Source organism: Schistocerca nitens, chromosome 4 (assembly GCF_023898315.1).
Source record: "Schistocerca nitens isolate TAMUIC-IGC-003100 chromosome 4, iqSchNite1.1, whole genome shotgun sequence".
Lineage (NCBI taxonomy): Eukaryota > Metazoa > Arthropoda > Insecta > Orthoptera > Acrididae > Schistocerca > Schistocerca nitens.
Genome location: NC_064617.1, coordinates 387,539,630 through 387,564,724, shown reverse-complemented (window position 1 = coordinate 387,564,724; position 25,095 = coordinate 387,539,630). Strand labels below are relative to the sequence as shown.

General features: G+C 42.3%; 1 protein-coding gene and 1 pseudogene across 1 annotated transcript in view; one reads left to right on the top strand and one right to left on the bottom strand.

Moving 5' to 3' along the window:
* Positions 1-25,095, bottom strand: part of LOC126251874 (choline transporter-like protein 1) — a 502,309-nt gene that overhangs the window by 200,410 nt on the left and 276,804 nt on the right. The gene's annotated exons all lie outside the window — the stretch shown is intronic.
* LOC126253785 (5S ribosomal RNA) lies at positions 1,632-1,749 on the top strand (annotated as a pseudogene).

The following is a 25,095-nucleotide window of genomic DNA, read 5'->3' as shown; positions in this document are numbered from 1 at the left end:
TCTCATTCACCATTGTCCATCAACCCAGCTATTACCTAGGACTTTCCTTAACATCATACGCTCTCGCTTTTCCAGCCAATCAGCTTGACCTTGTCTGTTCATGGTGAAAGTTTCAGACGCATATAAGCCCTCAGGTTTTACAACTATATTATAATATCGGAACTTGACCCCTATAGTCATAGACTTTTCGTTATAGGTATTCTTTGTCAGTTGGTATGCCCTGGTCTAACTTCCTCATCCTGACATTAATTGCTTCTTCTTCGGCCGCGCGGAGTGGCCGAGCGGTTTGATACGCCATGTCACGGATTGCGCAGCCCCTCACGCCTGAGGTTCGAGTCCTCCCTCGCACGTGGGTGCGTGTGTTGTTCTTAGCATAAGTTAGTCTAAGTTGGTTTAGTAGTGTGTGAGTCTAGGGATCGATGACCTTAGCAGTTTGGTCCCTTAGGAATTCACACACATTTGAACATCTGCTTCGTCTTCTAACACATTCTCCTGGATGAGTTCACCAAGATACCTAAAATTCTTAATTCGTCCGATTTTTCCCAAATTGGTGATCATCCATTCAGGTCCATCACAGATGATCGTCATTTATTTTAATGTATTTATACTACACAGACTGAAAAAAAAAAATTGTGTCACCAAGAAAGAGTTCTGCGATATAAGCGAAAGTTGGTAGGCGTGTTTCTATATGTGAAATATGATGTCTATTCAAATTTCGCACCAGGCGGATAAGAGCGGTGCTTGTAACGTCGCCACGAGAATGCATATCAGCTTTGCTTTAAACATACGCAGTAACGGTCGTGAGCGTTAGTTACCTTTGAGATTGGTCGCGGTGAGTTGATGTTAGTCAACAATGCCTTTAAGGCGACAAAGACTCCATTATCAACACCTCGCTGAGACTGAATGAGGTCCTGTAATAGAGTTACAAGGAGCTAGATGTTTTTTCTGCGTTTTTGTAGAAAGACTTGGCAGTAATGCAGCCACTGTACACGACTGAGAATGCACAACTCCGGACAGCTATGCGGCACTACCGAGAGCATTCCATGTTTCCCAATCAGGGCTTCACTTCAAACACAGCGGTTTGTGGTGCTGCGTTAAAAACAGCTCACACATGTGATGGTAATTCCTCAGTCCAGCTGATGCTACTCTCTGACTAAGGGTGTGGGTTGACACAAAATTTGCAGGGGCTATGGTATCACGTGTTGATAACACTCCACAGGCATCAAAACTGGCAATGCTACAGCAAGTTTCTGTCAGACGCTGACAGCGGTCATGCGGGATCTGGCAGATCCAGTGGTGCGCTCCCGCTGGCCACACCTCCAGTGGCTTTGTACCACGAGCGCCCTCTGCCACTGTGACACAGGACAGCTGGTGGCAGCCACAAAGCGCCACTCGACCTTGGGCCGTCTTCGCTACATGACGCTACACAAATGCCGCCTAATCGCGGCTCCAACACCATCATTAATGCTCTAGTTCAGAGATCCTCATCCTTGTTGACTTTTGGACTCTATTTCTTGCTGCATTATTTGTAATGAGTCTTTGAATGCTTGAAGAAATAGAAGGTAAGTAAATCTTCTGTTCACTGTGCTAACTTGTTTGCTAATAATTTTTTCTCCTGTCCATCTTTCCTACGCAACGGCCTTGCCGCAGTGGCTCCACCGGTTCCCGTGCGATCACCGAAGTTAAGCGCTGTCGGGCGTGGTCGGCACTTGGATGGGTGACCATCCAGGCCGCCATGCGCTGTTGCCTTTTTTCGGGGTGCACTCAGCCTCGTGATGCCAATTGAGGAGCTACTCGACCGAATAGTAGCGGCTTCGGTCAAGAATACCATCATAACGACCGGCAGAGGGGTGTGCTGACCCCACGCCCCTCCTATCCTCATCTTCCACTGAGGGCACACGGCGGTCGGATGGTCCCTGTAGGCCACTCGTGGCCTGCAGACAGAGAGTGTGCAGCTTTCCTGCATCAACGGTTGCCACATCACTGTGTAGCCCAATTCTCCTTACTGTAATGCATGTGTTGTGCACATCAGGGAGTCTTATCATCATATTGTAGGCATAATGCGAATGGGTACAATGTGTTTGGTGCACAAAACGGTGATCCTCTCTTGAAGTGGTCAGATGTGGTCGACTGCCTGCCCTGACGTTCCTGTGCAGCCCAACACTGGGCCACTGTCACACCTGAACGTCCCACAGATATCGATGTTGCACGATTCGATCAGTCAGCCATATGCAGACAAACTCCTTTGAAGCTGTCAGGTGTTGATAACGCTTCTGACCAGAATGCATGACATCTCCATGTTCTTTACAGTGATCGCTCAGCATCTGACTGATGTTATTTACGGTCCTTACGTACTCTCACCAGGCCTGCCAAAAATACGAAACACAAACTACTCTAATGCATTGTGGGGGTCATTCTGTCTGCCGCAGATAATTATAACTCTACGGGTTTATATACGCGCCGATGGTGCGTTTGCATGTGCGAAGTTACAATGAAACCCGACCATGTTTTCTGGATATCTCACTATTTCCTGTCGGACAGTGTATGCTGTAGAATGCCGGAAGACGCCGAAGCTCGTAAGTCCTATCTGCAGTTACCACATAAACACGACTACAGCTTAGAATTTTTCATTTTTGCTGGAGGTAAGGCCGCGATTGAGAAAACTTACTTAAGTGTTAAAATTTGGGTCAACGCATACAATTCGTTATAAGATCACAAGCTTTGTGAAAAGGATCCATAAATTCCGAATGTACAAGGAGGACAGCCCGACTAGATACGATAAAAACAACAGTCACAGGAAACGGTTACTGGGATAATTAGGAGGCTGGAATTCACGAAGGTGGCAAGAAACGGTAATCTGATGAAAATACTGACATTAACACAGTTACGTTTACGTACAAGGCCAGCATCTTAAAGACAGTAGCTAACATTCTGAAACCTCGCAACATCACAGATGCCTTTAAAACGGGAAGCTTGCTGCCACTAAAAATGCGTCCCTATTTGGAAAATAAGTACGGCAGTCTGCGAGAGTACTGCAAAAGTGCGTAACCTGTAAAGCTAAATAAATAGGGTGCCAGGGAGTAATTTTAAAATAAGATACATAGGCATAAATACTATTTAAGAATGAGCAACATCGATCGACAAACCAGCGGTAGCCACCAGTTGTGCCATGTTCGTGATTCTGCACATTTGCTAACTGAACTGGACCGATATGTTGTCCCGCCCGGATAGCTGCATGTGTTAATGTGACCGCTTCCGGGACGGGGAGGTACGCCAGTTACGGATCGAATCTGTGCGGAGCATTAACGACGAAGGTCGGTGTGCCGGACAGCCTCAGTGTGGTTTTTAGGCGGTTTCGCATGTCCCACTAGGTGAACACCGCGCTAGTCAATCAGCTCAATCACCAACAGGATCTTGAAGTGTTACATGCACTTCAGAGATGAAAGAAACTGGACTTAATTAAAGAACTGGAAATATTTCTGCGTAATAGTAAGGGCGGAAATACTTGTATACGTGTATTTCCCGTTGATGATTTGCGAGGATGTGACGATAAACTCCCCTCTTTCACCTCAGAAGCACGCTACGGATTTAGAACTCTGTCACTTGCACGCAGAATTTACTCTATATGCAGACAGAGAGGTATATTGCTTCTCATCTGGCGGGGTAGATACGAGACTGATGACCTTCGCTGTATAAGAATACTCAATCAGCATCAAGCAATATTCAGTCAGCAGCAAGATCTTGAAGTGTTACATGCACTTCAGAGATGGAAGAGACTGGACTTAATTAAAGAACTGGAAATATTTCCACATAATAGTAAGGGCGAGAATACTGATGATTTGCAATGATGTCACGATAAACTCCCCTCGAGAAGATATAATTAGTGTAAGCACAGCACAGCACCAGATAAATGTGATTTGTTTTAAAGATTCTTTTATATTCTACCTGAAGATTAGAGTCTGCTCTCGAAACGTGTGCTGTGACTTGTGATCTTATCACGAATTTTAAGTGGCTGAGCCTAATTGCAATATTTTGCTGAGCAACATCACCTACATTATAGGTCATCTACGTAGCTGCTTGCTTACTATGCTGGAAGAATTTATAGCAGTTTTTAACTACCTCAGCCTGAAACGGTATTACCGCTTAGCATGTATATATCATATAATTAAATAATAATACATCGTTCCAAAAATGTAAGCAATCTTTGAGGCTGACTGCCCCTGTGCTGTCTTTGATGTGTGAGGAAACATTATAATCCTTCCTACAGCCTGTCGTAATTCGAGTGTATTTAACGTTAAGTTGCAGTGCGTGGAATGTATTCGTAGTTGCGAACAACCATCAGCCGTGTAATGAAATGGAGATAACGAAAACTGGTGGCAGACCGGGATTTGAACCCAAATTTTCCGCTTATCGCGAGGGATCACCTTATTTTACGCTATCAGAACACACTTAACGGCCAGACCCAAATCCGGAAGCAGTCAATACGTAACTTTAAGCAATAATTTCAAACATATTTGTAGCTCGTTGTTATTTTTAATTTATCATTTATATGTACTGCATTACAATCAAGTTCACAAAATTTATTTCTTGTATCACATAGCGTACATGAAGATAAGATGTATTCTCCTGTGTACTTATTAACCATTACACTACGTTGTTTTGTCATAAGACTTTGACATATACATACGTTGGGAGGGGGCAATAACAACAAAATTGAATGCAATAAAGGGAATTTTCATGAAAAACAGGAAAGAAACACTTCTACATTAGCCACACCCCATGCCTTGAAATACAGGCGGAACAATAGGTAGACATTATTCCGGAACTGATTGAAATACTACTGGCCACTCGAAGTATCACATTGCTGCCATCCAATATCCCCTGCGGCAACCTTACACCATTATCACCGTATTAATAAAAATAATTTGGAACGCACTTTGAGCTGATAAACTGTGTTTTTGATTTACTCTCATTATTTCACTTTTTTTCAGTATGCTTCTCTGCTTTTGGCAAATAGAAAACACTACAGTTATTCGCCATTTGTATAATTAACCCATCACGCGACACTCCCGGCTCACTAGTACCTTCACAATTTTATCTCGAAACAGCTAACCCAATCTTGTTTGTCGCGATGTGTGTTCCAGTGCACTGGTCATTAGCCCATATCCACTACTTGGAAAATGTAGATGTTTCAAGTCAAACGTATCCCGCAAAAAAAAAAAAAAAAAAAAAAAAAAAAAGTTTAAAAAAATGAAGACATCACCTGGAAGTCATCATAAAAGAAAATTGAAAATATCCAATAGAAACAACATATTTTATGGTGCTTTCAAGCAGAAACCCACGAATAACGTTCGTCCGCGGAGCACAAAGTGTTTGTGGTATGCAGCCTAGACATCGATCCCGTCTGTATATGCAAACAGAAGCCGGTAAACTAGATCAGTGTTTCAATTCTCGGAAATATCACATGATACGCTTTCATCAGAAGCTCCGCCACGCACTTTAGTGCTTTCGGTCGGTATGCTGTCATCCACCGCAGTAAATTACAAATGCCTTACAGCAGTAATTACTGAAGTCCTCAATCTAGCAGAGCGCCCTTTCGCATCAAAGCAGTGGAGCGTTCCACATACAGTCATACGAGAAATCATTCACTAAATTTAATGAGACAATGCTGATCCAGAATGCATATTGCGAACTAAACTCATATTTGTTGTACCACGATACGATATTAACCACGAAAATTACTTAAGAAACGAAGATAACTACAAAGATATATCAGCGTCATTTGATATCGTAAGTACTCTCATTCGTCATTTCATGGAGTTTTATGGGACTTTCTTGTGTCTGTGCACATGAAACTTTCTAACGCAGAGATATCATTCAAGTACGCCTTGGCTTTTCTTCATCTGCTAGTGCATCAAACGAATAAAAAATTGGTCTTGCAGTCTCTACTTTGAGGAATACATGAATGTCAATAGCTGTTGATCGATTCCCTTGTTAGTTACAAATTACATACTCAAACGAAACGATTGTCTGGTTAAAAGAGTCTGTACAGTAACAAGAGCCGGCCGGGGTGGCCGAGCGGTTCTAGGCGCCACAGTCTGGAACCGCGCGACCGCTACGGTCGCAGGTTCGAATCCTGCCTCGGGCATGGGTGTGTGTGATGTCCTTAGGTTAGTTAGGTTTAAGTAGTTCTAAGTTCTAGGGGACTGATGACCGACCGCTACGGTCGCAGGTTCGAATCCTGCCTCGGGCATGGGTGTGTGTGATGTCCTTAGGTTAGTTAGGTTTAAGTAGTTCTAAGTTCTAGGGGACTGATGACCTCAGAAGTTAAGTCCCATAGTGCTCAGAGCCATTTTAACCATTTGGAACACTCACGAGAGTACATCAAATGGAAAGTAACTGGGAGATGGCGGTAGTGTCGCGTGCATAAGGTATAAAAGGGCAGGGCATTGGTGGAGCTGAGATCTGTACTCAGGTGATTCATGTGGAAAGGTTTCCCATGTGGTTATGGTCGCACGACGGGGATTAACAGACCTTGAACGCGGAATGGGTGCTGGAGCTAGCGTATGGGAAATTCTGCTTCGCAGATCGTTAGGGAATTCAGTGTTCCGAGATCCACAGTGTCTAAAGTGTGCCGAGAATACGAAATTTCAGGCATTACCTTTCACCATGGACAACGCAGTGGCCGACGGCATTCAGTTAACGCTGAGAGCAGCGGCGTTTGCGTAGAGTCGTCAGTGCTAACAGAAAAGCAACAGTGCGTGAAATAACCTCAAAAAAACAATTCGGGACGTGTGGCGAACGTATAAGTTAGTGCAGTGGGGCGAAATTTGGCCTTCATGGGCTATGGCAGTTGATGACGCGAGTGCATTTGCTAACAGCACGACGTCGCCTGCAGAACGTCTCCTGGACGCTAGACGACTGGAAAACCGTGGCGTGGTCAGATGAGTCCCGATTTCACTTGGCAAGAGCTAGTGGTAGGGTTCGACAGTGGTACAGACCACACGAAACCATGGACCCAGGTTATCAACAAGGCACCGTGCAAAATGGTAGTGGTTCCATAATGGTGTGGCTATGTTTACATGGTCCAAAGGATCAGACGATTGACTGGAAATGGTTATGTTCGGCTACCATTTTTAACCATTCATGGACTTCATGTTTCCAAACAATGATGTCATGTCACCAGGGCACAATTCTGGGCAATTCGAGCGAATGATTTGGCCACCCACATCGCTCGACATGAATCCCACAGAACATTTGTGGGACGTAATGGAGAGGTCAGTTCGTGCACAAAATCCTGCACCGGCAACACTTCCGCAACTATGGACGGCTATAGAGGCAGTATGGCTCAATATTTCTGCAGACTTTTTGAGTCCATGCCACGTTGCTGCACTACGCCGGGAAAAAAGGGGATCCAATGCTACATTAAATGGTATCCCATGGCTTTATCACCACAGTGTATGCGGGATGGTCTCTTAGGCAAACAACTATAAAATTTGACATCATTACGAAGCCGTATGAGAATCAGAAAGTAAGGGAGGCCGGCCGCTGTAGCCGGGCGGTTCTAGGCGCTCCAGTCCGGAACCGCGCTGCTGCTACGGTCGCAGGTTCAAATCATGCCTCGGGCATGGATGTGTGTCATGTTCGTAGGTTAGTTAGGTTTAAGTAGTTCAAAGTGCAGTGGACTAATGACCTGAGATGTTAAGTCCCATAGTGCTTAGAGCCATTTGAACCAAAGTAAGGGACAAATCACTCTACATTTGCTAAATCTACTTTTAGATGACAAGACTTCAAAAATAATTTACACAGTAAAAAGTTTCTATCTTTAGAACGCAATTATGAGACAAAAAAACTCTTTTCAACGGACTAGGGGAAAATACAAACTCACCACTGTTTACATTAATAGGTGAAACATTGGAAGTATATCCCAACAGGTGATCATCAAGACGCTGCCAGACATCCACTTTCCCCTCACTCTGCCCTGATACTCTCCAAACAACTTCTGCCCAAAATCCAGTTGTCTGAACACCTAACACACCATTAACCACCCTCCGGCAACATTCTGCCACCACCCCTTCCCCAATAACCACAGCACCACTCTCAGTTTATCTTAAGATAATGTTAATATTTTTCTAATTGGCACAATATCATCCCTTCCTCGCGCTTTTTCTATATCCACCCATATGAAAATAGATGTTCATACTTATGCATATATGTATGTATACTTAGGTAACAAAAGTCACGAGACACCTCCTAATACCACGTCGGACCTTGGTGTAGTGCCGCAACTCGACGTGGTAGGGACTCAACAAGTCGTTGGGAGTCGCCTTTAGAAATACTGAGCCATGCTGCCTACATAGCAGTCCATAATTGCGAAATCGTTGCCGATGTTAGATTTTGTGCTAAAAAAGACCTCTAGATTACTTCCCATAAATGTTCGATGGGGTTCATGTCAGGCGATCAGGGTGGCCAAACCATTTTCTCGAACTGTCTAGAATGTTCTTCAAACAAATCGCGAACAATTGCGGTCCAGTGATATGACGCATTGGCATCCATAAAATTAACGTCATTGTTTGGCTGCCAGTGTAGCTGAACATAACCATTTCCAGTCAACGATCGGTTCAGCTGGACGAGAGGACTCATTCCATTCCATGCAAACGCAGCCCACACCGTTGTGGAGCCACCACCCGCTGGCATTGTGCCTTCTTGACAACCTGGGTCTATGGCTTCGTGGAATGTGCGCCACACTCGAAGCCTACCATCAGCTCTTATTAACTGAAGTCTGAACTCATCAGACCACGCAATCGTTTTCACACGTCTAGGGCCCAATCGATAAGGTCACGAGCCCAGGAGGGGCGCTGCAGTTATGTCGTGCTGTTGGTAAAGACACTCCCATCGTTCGTCAGCTGTCATAGCCCGTTAACGTCAAATTTCACGCCACTGCCCTAACGGATACATTAGTCATACTTTCCATAGTTTGTGTGCTGGGGTTCCATGCCTGTTGTGCCTGTTGCACGTGGTCGAGCAGTGCATGGACGGTTATTGCTACTTCTGAACGCAGTGTTGCTTGTCCGTTAGCACTGACAGCTCTAAGCATACGTTGCTGCTCTCCGTCGGTAAGTGAAGGCCGCCCGCCACTGCGCTGGCCGTGGTGAGATGTAACGAATGAAATGTTTTATTCTCGGCATTTTCTTGACACTGTTGGTCTCAGAATATTGAATTCCCTACCGATTTCTAAAATGAAATGTCGCATGTGTCTAGCTCTAACTACCATTCCGCTTTCAAAGCCTGTTAATTGCCCTCGTGTAGCAATAATCGCGTCGGAAACCTTGCATGGGGGCTTAATTAATATTTAATGCAAATAATTTTAATTTTTGCTTTAGTAGCTGTCTGTTTGGTTACGAAGTCTCGTAACGGTTGGCCCTGAGTAGTATTATTACGCTATCTGACTGCATAGAACAATAACAAAGAATGAAATGGAAATTTTCATCAACACAATTAATTAATTAAGTCCCCAGCAACTATAAAACCTACGAAACCAAAGCACAAGTGTAACTGTTCTGTGTGTGGAAGTATGACTCAACGTTCGCATCTGGCACGGTTCTTCTTCAATAACACAAGAAATTTTAAATATCATTTATACTGAATTAATTAAAGAAAATAAAAATACCATAATTACTCAAGAAAACCAGAATTACACTCTAATACAAGAACATAAGCCAGATGCTTTGTTGACTGAACCTGTAATGACGCATTATTTAAAACATGGAAATAATGAAAAATAAATCAAGTTTCGTTACCTTCATATATTGACCAAAATCACTCTAATCATTACAATATATCTCCACACCGACTCGCTATTACCACATCTCAACTTTTCAGTATCACATCTCAGCAAGCACTCTCTACTAGCACATCTCAACAAACACTCTCTGCTACGAGTTCTTAACAAGCACTGACTACCACGAGCTCTCCCCAAGCACTGCCCACTACGACATCTCAATAATCACTGCCAGTGGAGGCGGCGGAACAATACTCTCTAGCGCGATCTCTGGCGCTGTGGCTCAGTGTAGCCACCTTTCATATGCCCTTCCTCCACGGCTAGAATTTGATGGTATTTTTGCCAGCACTGGTGGTGAAAATACCACCAAATTCGTCAAAAAAATACAGACATAAATAAAAGATAATATTAATGCGTAAATATCATATAACTAGATAAAATTTTGGCTTTGCATTGACCTTTCAATAACCTAATATATAAAATACAGTAAGCAATACAAATTCTTTCATACATGTGACTTTACATAACAGTTTACACAAGTATTATGTGGTTAAACAGTTCAATCAATAGCGTCAGCAATGACGAATATGTGCAGGTAAGAGTCTCATAACTTTTCACAAACAGTAATACACAAAAAATCAGTTTATACAAATATTCACGTAAACGCTTTCCATAGCCCAAGAAACAAGTAGTTGACAGTTCCAGCAGTAGCACCCAGCAATGGTTAACAGGTGCAAAAACCAACAAGTGACATTTTTTCAGTAGAAACAGTCCATCAGTGGCACCCAGTAATGTTGAATAGGTGCAGACACCAACAAGTAACACCATTTCAGTATAAGCAGTTCCATTAGTGGCACCAGCAATGTTGAGCAGGTGCCGACACCAACAAGTAACACCATTTCAGTATAAGCAGTTCCATCAGTGGCACCAGCAACGTTGAACAGGTGCAGATATCAACAGGTGACATCTTTTCAGTAGAAGCAGTTCATCAGTGGCACCCAGCAATGTTAAATAGGTGCAGACACCAACAAGTAACACCATTTCAGTATAAGCAGTTCCATTAGTGGCACCAGCAATGTTGAGCAGGTGCAGACACCAACAAGTGACATCATTTCAGTAGAAGCAGTCCATCAGTGGCACCCAGCAATGTTGAGCAGGTGCAGACAGCAACAAGTAACACCATTTCAGTAGAAGCAGTCCATCAGTGGCACCCAGCAATGTTGAGCAGGTGCAGACATCAACAGGTGACATCTTTTCAGTAGAAGCAGTCCATAATATTCACTTTCACTAATCACACTGTTCATCAGCAGAAATTAAACATGTCCTAGTGGCACCAATCATGTAGAAAAAGTGCAAATAACAGTTCATAATATTCCCTATCACTAATCACACAGTTCATCAGCAGAAATTAAACATGTCCAGGTGGCACCCACCATGTTGAAAAGTGCAGCACCATCACTAATCAGACAGTTCAGGCATGAACAATAGTTTGAATACACATACAATGCTTTTACACTAAACATACAAATCATAACAAACACACAAATGATATCAGATAATTGTCCTATTAACTATTACAATACACAAATACCAGTAAACCTATAATATTTATGGGTGTCAGTGCAAGCCACAACAACAAGTAAAATAATATTTAGGAGATAGGTTGGGATCACTTCTCTGGGATTATAAAAGGAAAACACACAAAACACACTCACTCATCTTTCATCCACATTTAGTGCTACTGTGTAGTTGAATAGTGTTAACTGTGTAAATGCAATTCTGTCAAAATTTTATGTTCATCATGTGTATCAAGTAGTAGTGGCAGCAATGTATAACAGTCAATAATAGTTAGTCAACGTCATAGTCATCATGTCAAGACCAATGTTTGCCAAGCCAGATCAAAATGTACGGTTGCTGAACAACTGTCAGTGAGCCAAGATATGCAAATGCTTCCTCTCTCCAAAAAAAAAAAAAGTATATACTGCTTATTGATTTAACAAAGTGTGTGTGTAGACAATCTTCTTTGTACTTGAGTGTTCTAGTCTGCCATCTTCATCCTCCTTGTTCCATATAGACCAACAAAAAAAATATGCTCCTCACTTACTTCACCTCTTATCCACCAAACTCCAATAATCATCAGCATTACATAATCTCAATACGTCAATAATACCTCATTTACCTTACCTCTTGTCCACGAAACTCCAATAATCATCAACTTCACATAATCTCAATACCTCAATAATACGTCGATACATATAAACCTCAGCACCAATATCATTTCACTTCCATAACAACTCTTTCCTCTAGTCAGTCTCCTCGAACAAGTACAGACAAAATCCTAGTGCAACTTCAATTCAGCATCCCATACAATCCGAAGACACAGTGTCCACACACAACCTCTGTGTAATCCATCTGACACAAATTTTCTACTCATTATAAATTATAAGATACATTTTGGTTCCTTGTCCATCATTAAATAAAAGAAATGCATACATGACCTCTAACAGCCTTTAGTTTGAATAACTTTCAGTAAGTAAGTACGATTACGAAGTGTTAATGATCATAATATTTCACAGTGTGTACACCACTTCAAGAATTATGGCAAACAGAAGCAAACATGTGGAGTATTTCTTGTGTCAAGTGTCACTTCCTATTTCAATTACTCACGAAAAATGCAGTGTAATAACTGTCAATGGTCTAACCTAGTGTTGGTATGTCATGTCGTTAGCTTCCACGTGCATGGGGGCTTAATTAATATTTAATGCAAATAATTTTAATTTTTGCTTTAGTAGCTGTCTGTTCGGTTACGAAGTCTCGTAACGGTTGGCCCTGAGTAGTATTATTACGCTATCTGACTGCATAGAACAATAACAAAGAATGAAATGGAAATTTTCATTAACACAATTAATTAATTAAGTCCCCAGCAACTATAAAACCTACGAAACCAAAGCACAAGTGTAACTGTTCTGTGTGTGGAAGTATGACTCAACGTACGCATCTGGCACGGTTCTTCTTCAATAACACAAGAAATTTTAAATATCATTTATACTGAATTAATTAAAGAAAATAAAAATACCATAATTACTCAAGAAAACCAGAATTACACTCTAATACAAGAACACAAGCCAGATGCTTTGTTGACTGAACCTGTAATGACGCATTATTTAAAACATGGAAATAATGAAAAATAAATCAAGTTTCGTTACCTTCATATATTGACCAAAATCACTCTAATCATTACAATATATCTCCACGCCGACTCGCTATTACCACATCTCAACAAGAACTTTTCAGTATCACATCTCAGCAAGCACTTCCTAGTAGCACATCTGAACACGAACTGACTACTACGAGTCCTCGACAAGCACTGCCCACTACGACATCTCAATAATCACTGCCAGTGGAGGCGGCGGAACGATACTCTCTAGCGCGATCTCTGGCGCTGTGGCTCAGTGTAGCCACATTTCAACCTTTTGACATAAATCACCTGAGTAGAAATGACAGCTCCGCCAATGCATTGCACTTTTCCTTTTGTGTATGCGATGCTATTGACATCCGTATACTTTATGTGCATCTCTCTATCCTGTGATTTTGTCAGCTCATTGTATGTTCCACATATCCTCCTAAATCACCAGACCGATTTCAGCCAAACTTGGTACACATATCTAGAAAGGATCGCTGTGGGGGTAATAACTACCCATCAAAGGGTAGCAGGTGAGTGTGAAAAAGCAGTGCAGCCCACGATGCGTGACTACCCGAAACTTTTTCTCGCTTGCGACCCTCACAAAATGATGAACGTAAAAAAAAGAAAAAAAAATAATAATAATAATAAAATAAAATAAAAAAGGAGGGGGGGGCGCTTATTACATTCTCGATGTTCCAGCAATAGAACTTCCCCGTGAAGCATAACGTTTTAATTTATTACTTCTACCAACTGTATATTCGTGACGCATTTTTGCACACGGCATTTGCTATACCACTGACTGTACCAGAAAAATTACATCACTGTACGTCATAGGCAATGAGTTGCGTGAACAGCTACAGTATCAGCAAGAGATTGAAATTTATTACTTCGTTGCTACTCATTCTATTCGCAACACATTTCGTAGACAGTATCCACATGCAGCTCTGAATGTACCTAGAATATATATATCTTGTGTGTATTGCTAGCAGATATCCAGTATACAGGAGGTTATTCTAGCTAATATTACCGACGTTCTCATGTTTTGAAAGTTCAGTAATGGATAGTTCTTCAGTGAAGTTTCTCATTTCATATACATGTTGAGTCACTAACTATTGCCATCTAGAATAACTCCGGAAGTATGATAGTAGCTGAAAAGTCCCATGGACGAATGTTGCATGGGACAATAGGGGCCTTAATATGTCGTTGGTTTTTTGTTGCTAGGTGGGGTCGCTCCAGACATATGAAGGTCAACTTTGCTTTTTAAATGGGATGCTATAGTTTGATACTTATTTTCTGATAGCGGCTATCGTGACGAATCCAATGATGTATAACAATAAGGTCTTTGAAGGTCAGCGAAGGTAAATAAGGTGGCAGGAACGTTCATTTACGGAAGGTGTTCGAAGTGATGACCATTGGTATCAGTGCAGTGCTGCAATCTTCTTATCGTGGATTGAGTGGTATTCCCATGTGAAATACACACGGACTTCACAAATAATTTAATAATTCTAATTCTAAACAATGTCGTGCTGCCGGGTGGGAATACTACAGAACTAACAGTTTAATAAGTCGTTGTAGCAAAATACTGACATGAATTACTTGCAGAAGAATGGAAAGGCTAATAGATGTAGTTTGGGTTCCCGAGAACATGCGAAGCAATACTGGCCCTACGACTTATTTTAGAAACTTTGCTGAGCAAACGCAAACCTACGTTTTTAGCATTTACAGATACAGAAGAACTTTTGACAATATTGACAGGAATACATATTTGGAAATTGGAAGGTAGCAGGGATGAAATGCAGGTAGCGTAAAATTATTTACAACTCGTACAGAAACTAAACTGCAGTTATGGATCTACGAACAGAAAAGGGAGGCAGTGGTTGAGAAGGGAATAAGAAAGGGCTGTAGCCTATCCCCGATGTTATTTAGCCTGTTCAGACAGCAGGCAGTAAAGGGCGCCAAACAGAAATATGGAAAGGAAGTTGTAATTCAGAGAGAAGAAATAATAGCTTTAAAGATTGCCAACGACATTGTAATTCTGTCGTAGATATCGGACAATTTTGTAGAGGAATAGAACGGAACGGATATCGTCTTCGAGACTTATAAGATAAATATCAGCAACAATAAAACAAGGGTAATGGGGCGTAGTTGAAATAAATCATGTAATACTGAGGTAATTATATTAGGGAATGTTACAATAAAAGATGACTTATGCTATTTAAGTAGCAAAAGAACTGACAATGAAGGAAGTAGAGAGGATACAAAACGCAGACTGGCCATACGAAGGAAAGCATTTCAGAAATTTGTTAACATCTAACATAAATTAGAGCGTCACTATTTCTTTTCTGAAGGCATCTGTCTGGTGTGTAGCCTCGCACGAATATGGAATGTGGACGATAAAAAGCTCAGACAAGAGAATAGAAGGTTTTTAATGTGATGCTTAAGAAGAATGATGCAGATTATATGCATAACTAACGAAGATGAATTCGGTCTGATTGCGGAGAAAAGAAATTTATGGCACAACTTGACTAAAAGAAGAGGTAGAATGGTAGGACACATTCTGAGGCATCAAGGGATCAGGTTTGTTTAATGGAGGGAAGTTTGATTTGTACAAATTTTAGTTGTCCAGAGCTTGACTGCAGTAAGAAGGTTCATGTGAACGTCTACTGCTGTAGTTATGCAGAGATCGAGATGCGTGCACAGGATATTAATGTGCAGAACAGCACCAAGCCAGTCTTCACACAAGAATTCAACAACAGCCTGGCACACGCAAAACAAAAGCGTACAAAAACAAGAAAACTGAACATTTCGACGCAGTATGTGTCGAATTTTCTTAAATAAGTGAGAAGTGATTCTGTTAAACTCACTAGAAGAAATGCAAGATTGTCAGGACAGGCAAAATAACCATAACTAATATTTTATTTTAGCAAAATTTTACGTGTCAGCTGTTCCAAATTTTTAAATAAGAATGCAAAAACAATGTTGCACATTATTCTACAACTATTTAATGACGTTGCCTTTGACCTACAAGTAAAAACACGTCTGAAAATTGAATAGTAATATGTTGCATCTAATTTATAAATGGGTTTTGTGTTGAATATTATATAAGTGGATTTACTCATTGTTTTAGCGGTGTGTAGCAGAATAATTTTAGAAATTCTTGCAGCTGTAATTTTTTTAGATGGTGATTTTTACTTTGTTACGTTTTTTGTTAAGTTTATGTTAATATCTTTCTTTTATACTTGGGTTTGAGGGACTTTGTCTCCTTTCTGGTATGAAAAGTTAATATAATTGGTCTGATAAGGCTCTTAACTTCTTTCTATGAGTTTTTTGTTTGTTTGTAGGATTAAAGCCTTTATTTATTTCTTATAGTTAGAATTTTTAAGAATTATGACGTTAATAGAAGAGAGGAACAAAATTTTATCTTTTCAAACCACATAATTTTTCAAAAAAATACTGTATTATAACTTGCAATTACATTCGTTAAATACAGTGAAATTAATTCTTAAAGAGCCTCGTTACAAAGATATCAGCAAGGAAGTGTAATGAACCAGCAAAGAATAAATTTACTTTGTTTGCCGAACAGAAATCATTACAGTGAATCACCTCAGCTAATACTCCACGAAAAATATAAAAAGAACAAGACAAAGTACATAATTCTGTAGGATAAATGAGGAAAAAACAAATTATTAAATTCAGAACCCGTAAAACAGTGAATGAAGTAATTCGTCAAAACTAATGTTACTCGCTCACTATAGTCGACATATTTGTCACGCGAGATTCTGCAACTTTGTAAGAAGGGTATCGTCAGGAGTGTCCCAGGAAAGTGTGATAACATAAATTATCTGACGGACAAGGTGAGCTGCAGTCTGTGGTTTTTCCTGATGACAAAAGTACAATGTTAGTAGAGTGCTGCTTGACTGTCACGAAGATTACATATCTGGGCGTAACTTTACATACCGGTGTGAAACAAGCGAAGGCGACTAGTCGACTTCATTGTATTGGGAGAATTATAGTAAACTGTAGTTCGTCGATAAGGGAGACCGCTTATATAACGCTAATGCTGGGACCCATTGTTGAGTATTGCTCGAGTGTTTGGGACCCCTACTAGGTAGAATTAAATGAGACATTGAAACAATTGAGAGAGAGAGAGAGTCTGCTAGCTTTGTTACCGGTAGGTTGGATCAACAGGCGAGTGATACGGGGATGTTCCGTGAAGTCAAATGGCAATCCCTAGAAGAAAGATGACATTCTTTCCGCGAAACACTGCTGCGCAAATTTAGACAACCGGCATTTGAAGGTGACTGCGGAACCATTCTACTGTCGCCAACGTAAGGACCACAAAGATAAATTAGGAGTCGTAGGGAGGAAATGAAATAACTAGTAGTGGTACAGAGTACCCTCCGCCATGCACCATGCTATGGTTTCGTGAGTATGGACGCAAATGTATCCACATGGAATTACACATAAGAAACCAGTATTTTATTGTGTATTTTCTAGTATGATAAAAGAAAACAAATAAGTTAAATATATTTAAATTTTTTCAATTTTAATCTGATAATTATGTATATATTGTGTTTCATACTAGAATGTCGTGTTCCCAGTTTGGCACAGCTTTGCCACAGGAAAGCGGTCGAAGAAGTCCGTCTTCTGGTCGGCTCCTGATCGTTGTCAGGAGGCTAGTTTTTGATTACGCAAAGGCTTCTATTATTTGGAAAAGAACAGCCTTTTGGATTTCTTTACGTAATCAGTATAAATTTTATAATTACCTAAGGGACCTTTAACAATGAACAATAAAACATTTGCATTTGCAATTGAAATCATTAATAAATGGGGCAGCTATGAGTTATATAGAAGACAAGGAGCGGCCTTCTGTCTTCGACCAGGATGCCGCAGTATTCTCTGCTGTAGTAAAGGCTGTTTGACCTTTATAAAATAATATGACATGGAGGTAAAAAAAAAAAGAAAAGAATAGAATAAGAAATGTGATAAATGCTAAATATATTCAAATAATTCTCACAAGCAGTTAGGGCTTATTTATAAACAGTGTAACTTACATAAGTGATTTTCTGATTGTATGGTGCGATCAGATTTCGGCCTGTCATGTGCTAACTCCTTGGTTCACGTTTTTGTCACAAATTACAGTCATTACTTTTCTCCTTCATGAGAGACAATTCTTGCACCGTTCAACACCTTCATAACAATAACTTGCCGGTGTACAGTATCGAACATAAATTATTTGAATTTTATTAATTAATTACTGTTGTCTGCACGCTGGCAAGACCGCTCACTTTTATGGCATAAAGGAGACCTTCTTTACGCTTTCACATTACAAGAAGAAGTACGATAAAATCTGAAGATCTACATACGTTTTTACTATCATCTTTTATTTAGATCGAAGCGGAACGCTCAGTTCAGCTACTGTTAAAATGTTTCTTTGACTGCGCAATCGATGTATTAGCGTCCGAGCTAGATGCGCATCTTTACAGTTACGTAAATTATATAAAACAAATGTCTTTCAAAGAATAGGCCTCATCTCATAAGTTGATCATTTAATACACAACTAGGTGAATGCCTTTCCAAAGTTACTCACATATTTCACACGACGGAAAGCCCAATAATATTACAGTTTCCAAATGTATACGACGGTTGTCTACGCAAGTACGCAGATGTGAAGAAGATTAAGAATTGATCGAAATTAGCCGTATTATAAAAATAAATGTGCAGCTACGACTGTAAAGTACAGGGCATATTTTAGGCTAGTCCCCGTTTACCTCACTCTTTGGGAGACTTGTCCGAAGTTCTGGTAGCATAATGTGCCATTTTCCCTTTACTGCCATTTGAAGGTCAAGAGAAGACTTGTCTACTGACATCGTGTGGACAATGCGTCTACCAAGAGCTGCCCAAGTTTGCCCTACGGGAGTGACGTTTTTAGACGCACCTTTTACTTGTGGGACTATGCCAGTGTCTCAGGTCCAAGTCGAGTCACAGTAGTGTGACGACAGCCGTCACGGGCGCGCTGAATCACTGTGGGCGGTCTCTGCCAAAGGCCCTGGGCCGTATAGGCAGTTTCCTGTGCGGCCTGGGAGTTTCCCAGCCAAGGACGGCAGCTTTTCAGCGACGCGGCGTTCTGCCGTGTGAGCTCTGAGGCGTCAGGGGCACGCGCCGTGTTCCGGGGATCAACGCAGCGTACCGACTTCGCGTGCTCTGCAATGGACCAGCCCGAACAACCGAGCGATCGTCAGCGTGTAACACTATCGCATGAGGGCTGCAAAAGCACTTGTTCAAAATGTAGTCTGCCACTTTAGTCCCACATTCAAGCACGCGGATGGCAAGTGTAACGCTATTATGACGGTTTAAAGCATATTCTTAAATTTAACCGCTGTTTAAAGGTACGAGGGCTGTTCAATAAAGAATCATCATAATTTTTTTTTGACAACGTACATTTACTCATCTTCATCATTTTGAGGATCCTTCGCAAAGGAGTCTCCCATGAATGCGATGCACTTGTCTCAGCGTTTCTGCAAGTCTCCAAATACGTGCTGGAAACCATTTTTTGAGAGGTCCTTCAAAATCGCCTCCGCAGCGTTCACCACTGCTTCTGATGATTGACAACTCCTCCCACGAAGTCACATGGGGCTAAATCCGGACTATAGGGAGGGTGAGGGATGCACGTTGATTTTCGCAGGATATTCAGCAAAAACATTGGCAATATGCGGCCGCGCATTGTCGTGGTGCAGCATCCAGCCTGCTCCACGGAAATGTGGACTTTTGCGCCTGACATGTACTTGCAATGTTTTCAGGACTTCCCTGCAGCACTGTCCAGTTACTTACGGGTGTGCAGGTACAACATGCTGATAAACCATTCCATGAATATAAAAGAATGAGACGACCGTAGCTTTCCTAGCAGAAGCAACCACTTTTGCTTTCTTGGGGGTCGGTGATGGAGATTTCCACACTGAGCTTTGCTATTTGCTCTTAGGATCAAAATGATGTAGCCAAGTTTCCTCATCAGTGATCACATTTGAAAGAAACTCCGGAAATTCCCCTACCATCAACTTTTTAACTGCATGCAGACCTGCACGCGAATGTCCTTTTGTTCGGGAATCAACAGTCTTGGAACCCATCGCGCACAATCACGTGTGATTGTAATTTTTCTGTCACCAACGTATGGGTGGCAACCAATGAAATGTTCTCTATTTCAGAAAGTGATCTTAAGGCAATTCGCCGATTCTTTCTCACAATGACAGCAGCAGTATTGATGTTTTCTTCCGTAAGAGCAGTAACTGGAGCACCTGGTCCACCTTCCTTTGAAATTGGTTGTCTCCACTATTTAAACATTTTAAACCACCTTCGATTGTGCTGTAGGGAAGAACAGACTGTCCATAGACCTCCTGTAACAATGTATATGCCTCACCTGAAGATTTGTTCAGACGAAACCAGAATTTCAAAGCCGCATATTGTTCCTCGCGTGTTACCTCCTTTGCAGCGGTAGGCGGTACTGAACATGCCTGACATTGCCTGCCTCTCCCAGGGCGGGAACCAGGAGTCCAAAAAATGAAACTACTACGGGCGTGTTTGTTGCATATTAAGGTAACAGAATATCATAAGATTAAATTCTGGCGCGAGAAATTATGACCATGAAAAAATTATGATCATTCTTTATTGACCAGCCCTCGTATTTTTCCCTGCATAAGGGATGCCAAGTGTAACACTATCACAGCGGACAGAGGAGAGAATGTTCGAAATATCGTCTGCCACAACACGTACACGGGGACGCACACTGATGCCGCGTGTGATTTATGTACGAAAGTCCAGTTGAGTCCGTCCCCCAATTCTCGTAACTGAATTGTAGCCAGTTTACTTACTCTGCGGGTTTTGTAGGCGTTGCCCCAATTGGTTTGTTCTCCGTCGGTCGCGAGCCTTAAAGCTTGTACAATAAACAGTGCATTGTAGCAGGTGGGTTTAAATGCTTAAGCATGAGGAGAATAGTTAGGATGCCAATTAACTTTGTTTCATTTGTTCTATCACAACATTAGTTCAAAATCGTTCAAATGGCTCTGAGCACTATGGGACTTAACTGCTGCAGTCATCAGTCCCCTAGACCTTAGAACTACTTAAACCTAACTAACCCAAGGAAATCACACACATCCATGCCCGAGGCAAGATTCGAACCTGCGACCGTAGCGGTCGCGCGGTTCCAGACTGTAGCGCCTAGAACCGCACGGCCACTACGGCCGGCACAAAATTAGTAAAACGATTTTTGGAGATAATCAATCGTTCAAATCCATAACAAGATTCTCGGTCGTCAATCATCAGTTCCCAAGCACAGCAAAAGTTGCGAAATATTTCTCACGATCTTAGAATCCACATGATATCGCAAGAATATGTTTTCCGAGGTAACTTTAACAATGACAGCAGCAGTATTGATGTTTTCTTCCGTAAGAGCAGTAACTGGAGCACCTGGTCCACCTTCCTTTGAAATTGGTTGTCTCCACTGTTTAAACATTTTAAACCACCTTCGATTGTGCTGTAGGGAAGAACAGACTGTCCATAGACCTCCTGTAACAATACGCTTCAGAGCTTGACTTGTAAACACGACAGCTAAAAACAGTTTCCGAAATTCGGGCAGCGTGAAAACGCCAGCAAGAGCGAGAGCCGTATCGCGCTGGAGCAACGAGAGAGAGAGAGAGAGAGAGAGAGAGAGAGATGTTCGGGATTAGCCGAGCGGTCTGGGGCGCTGCAGTCATGGACTGTGTGGCTGGTCCCGGCGGAGGTTCGAGTCCTCCCTCGGGCATGGGTGTGTGTGTTTGTCCTTAGGATAGTTTAGGTTAAGTAGTGTGTAAGCTTAGGGACTGATGACCTTAGCAGTTAAGTCCCATAAGATTTACACACATTTGAACATTTTTTTAAGAGAGAGAGAGACAGTCAGGATTCACCTTCCACGCTGGACACCATAAACCGAACCTTTCGTCGGTCGTATTTACTGTTTGAATATTAATATACAGCTCCAACCGTGTTGATCACGTTACTTGCGCTGAGAAGTTGTTAATAATAATTTCTATATCACTCAATTCAACAGGAAATGATAATTACAAATTTTAGTTACTGGCAATGCTTATTGATGGAAAGGATGGACCAATCACAAGCGAGCTCTGAGAGGACAGGCGCCAATCTGCTGAGACAGCTCACTACTACATTACGATCCGTTTCCGAGGAGGTAATACGTGAATCTGCGTATAAAATCGCATCTCAGGAACAAACGGAACAGTTCATTGAAAAATTGCATCGGATGACGTACTTGTGCGATGCTGTGTTAATCCAAAGCAGTGTACAAGCGGTTTTCGAGGTGCTAACACGCGAACTAGTGTGTGAAGTGCAATTCCGCGTAAAGACGGATCGTAATGTAGTAGTGAGCTGTCTCAGCAGATTGGCGCCTGTCCTCTCAGAGCTCGATTGTGATTGGTCCATCCTTTCCATCAATAAGCATTGCCAGTAACTAAAATTTGTAATTATCATTTCCTGTTGAATTGAGTGATATAGAAATTATTATTAACAACTTCTCAGCGCAAGTAACGTGATCAACACGGTTGGAGCTGTATATTAATATTCAAACAGTAAATACGACCGACGAAAGGTTCGGTTTATGGTGTCCAGCGTGGAAGGTGAATCCTGACTGTCTCTCTCTCTCTTAAAAAAATGTTCAAATGTGTGTGAAATCTTATGGGACTTAACTGCTAAGGTCATCAGTCCCAAAGCTTACACACTACTTAACCTACACTATCCTAAGGACAAACACACACACCCATGCCCGAGAGAGGACTCGAACCTCCGCCGAGACCAGCCACACAGTCCATGACTGCAGCGCCCCAGACCGCTCGGCAAATCCCGAACATCTCTCTCTCTCTCTCTCTCTCTCTCTCGTTGCTCCAGCGCGATACGACTCTCGCTCTTGCTGGCGTTTTCACGCTGCCCGAATTTCGGAAACTGTTTTTAGCTGTCGTGTTTACAAGTCAAGCTCTGAAGCGTATTTGCTAGCGCAATTAAGTATGGCGTCTGGAAAACAGCTGTTCCAGTTTCTGATTTAGTCACCACAATCGCTATTTCTCTTCACTTAAATATTAGAAGTAGACAGTTTCATGCTTGGTCTAATATTTCTGCTTTTACTTTACTGCGCAATAAGTGTAGACATGGACTTCCAGAATCGATTTTGCAGTGCTTATCTGACCAACCAGAAACGATATTATGAAAACTGTTTACAAAATTCAGTTTCGGAAGCACCGTGTAAACATAGCGACTGTTGATCTCGAAAATCCGAATTCTTGTGCGGTCTCCGATACGGTTTGTTCCTCGCACCTTGCACCGATTACCATCCGATGGTGAAAGCCAGTTAATTCGCGACGTGCTGCCACGTTTAACATACATCTGTCTGTAACAGCCTGTCAGATACCGTGTCACTCGCTTCACACGGCACATACAGCCGCAATATTTGGGTGTTAAACGTGGCACATCCGAGAATGAGGCCACCCTTCCTGTTAATTTTTGCCACTCTGTTTATATTTTGGTTTTGGCTCCTTCAAAAATTGGGCACGGTCTCTTTCTTGTCTCATTCTTATCGAAAATAATGTAGCTTGGATGATAATAAATGCTAAATAAAAGCAGCGCGGAAAATACAAGGGGTGATCAAAAAGTTTCCGTTCGAAGGCCTTACAATCCAGAATCGTTATGCCAATCAGGCAAAATCGCCGTGAGTATTGAGACAATCATCCCACAGTTACAGGAGGTCGAAGATACCAGCTTGGTAAAACACCGTGTCCTTCTGCATGAAGAAGTCCGTAACTGCCTGATGCTGATGCACATCCACGTCCGACAGGAATCGTCGACCCTTCAAGGTCCGGAATCGTCAACCCTTCAAGGTCTTTTTTGAGGACCAAAGGTATCATAATCGTATGAGGAGAGATCAGGATTACGGAGCGAGTGCTCGAGTGCCTCTCATTTGAGTTGGCATAATCCAGATCGACTGGCAGGTTTTGTCGAGTCGCGCGGAACGTGGTGCACCATCCTACAACACTGGTTTTCGACGGATATGCTGTCTCACACACATTTGTCCTTCGGCAACCAAGAAAAGAATAACAGCACGTTGGTCCCGTTTGGACGCATTTGGCAATAACGTCGCCATAGTTCACGTTTCCGCATCTACCGCACGCACGACGGGAAAATACGAATGCCACAAACTAACCCCTCGCCTACAAGTCAGTGCTTATACATCCATATCGTTACATACACGCTGCAGCAACAACCTCAAACGGAAACTTTTTGACCGCTCCTTATACGATATGTCGCGGGGTTGTCCCCTGAAATTGACCAAAAATGTCAACTTTCGATTTATTTTTTGTTTGTTAGTACAACTCATGGACAATAAGTTCCCAAAGTTTCAATGTTGAAATCGCATCCGAAGTGCCCGAAAATTAATTAAAAGTGTGACGCGGCCTCCCTGCCACGCCCACGTTTTGAAGCAACACTTCAATACCAGCTCAGTGAACAACGATTCTGTGTATTACTTTCAACCAAACGTATGTGGGATACATCTAAAAGTTCGTTGTACGTACTCTTTGGTTTTATACACTCCTGGAAATGGAAAAAAGAACACATTGACACCGGTGTGTCAGACCCACCATACTTGCTCCGGACACTGCGAGAGGGCTGTACAAGCAATGATCACACGCACGGCACAGCGGACACACCAGGAACCGCGGTGTTGGCCGTCGAATGGCGCTAGCTGCGCAGCATTTGTGCACCGCCGCCGTCAGTGTCAGCCAGTTTGCCGTGGCATACGGAGCTCCATCGCAGTCTTTAACACTGGTAGCATGCCGCGACAGCGTGGACGTGAACCGTATGTGCAGTTGACGGACTTTGAGCGAGGGCGTATAGTGGGCATGCGGGAGGCCGGGTGGACGTACCGCCGAATTGCTCAACACGTGGGACGTGAGGTCTCCACAGTACATCGATGTTGTCGCCAGTGGTCGGCGGAAGGTGCACGTGCCCGTCGACCTGGGACCGGACCGCAGCGACGCACGGATGCACGCCAAGACCGTAGGATCCTACGCAGTGCCGTAGGGGACCGCACCGCCAC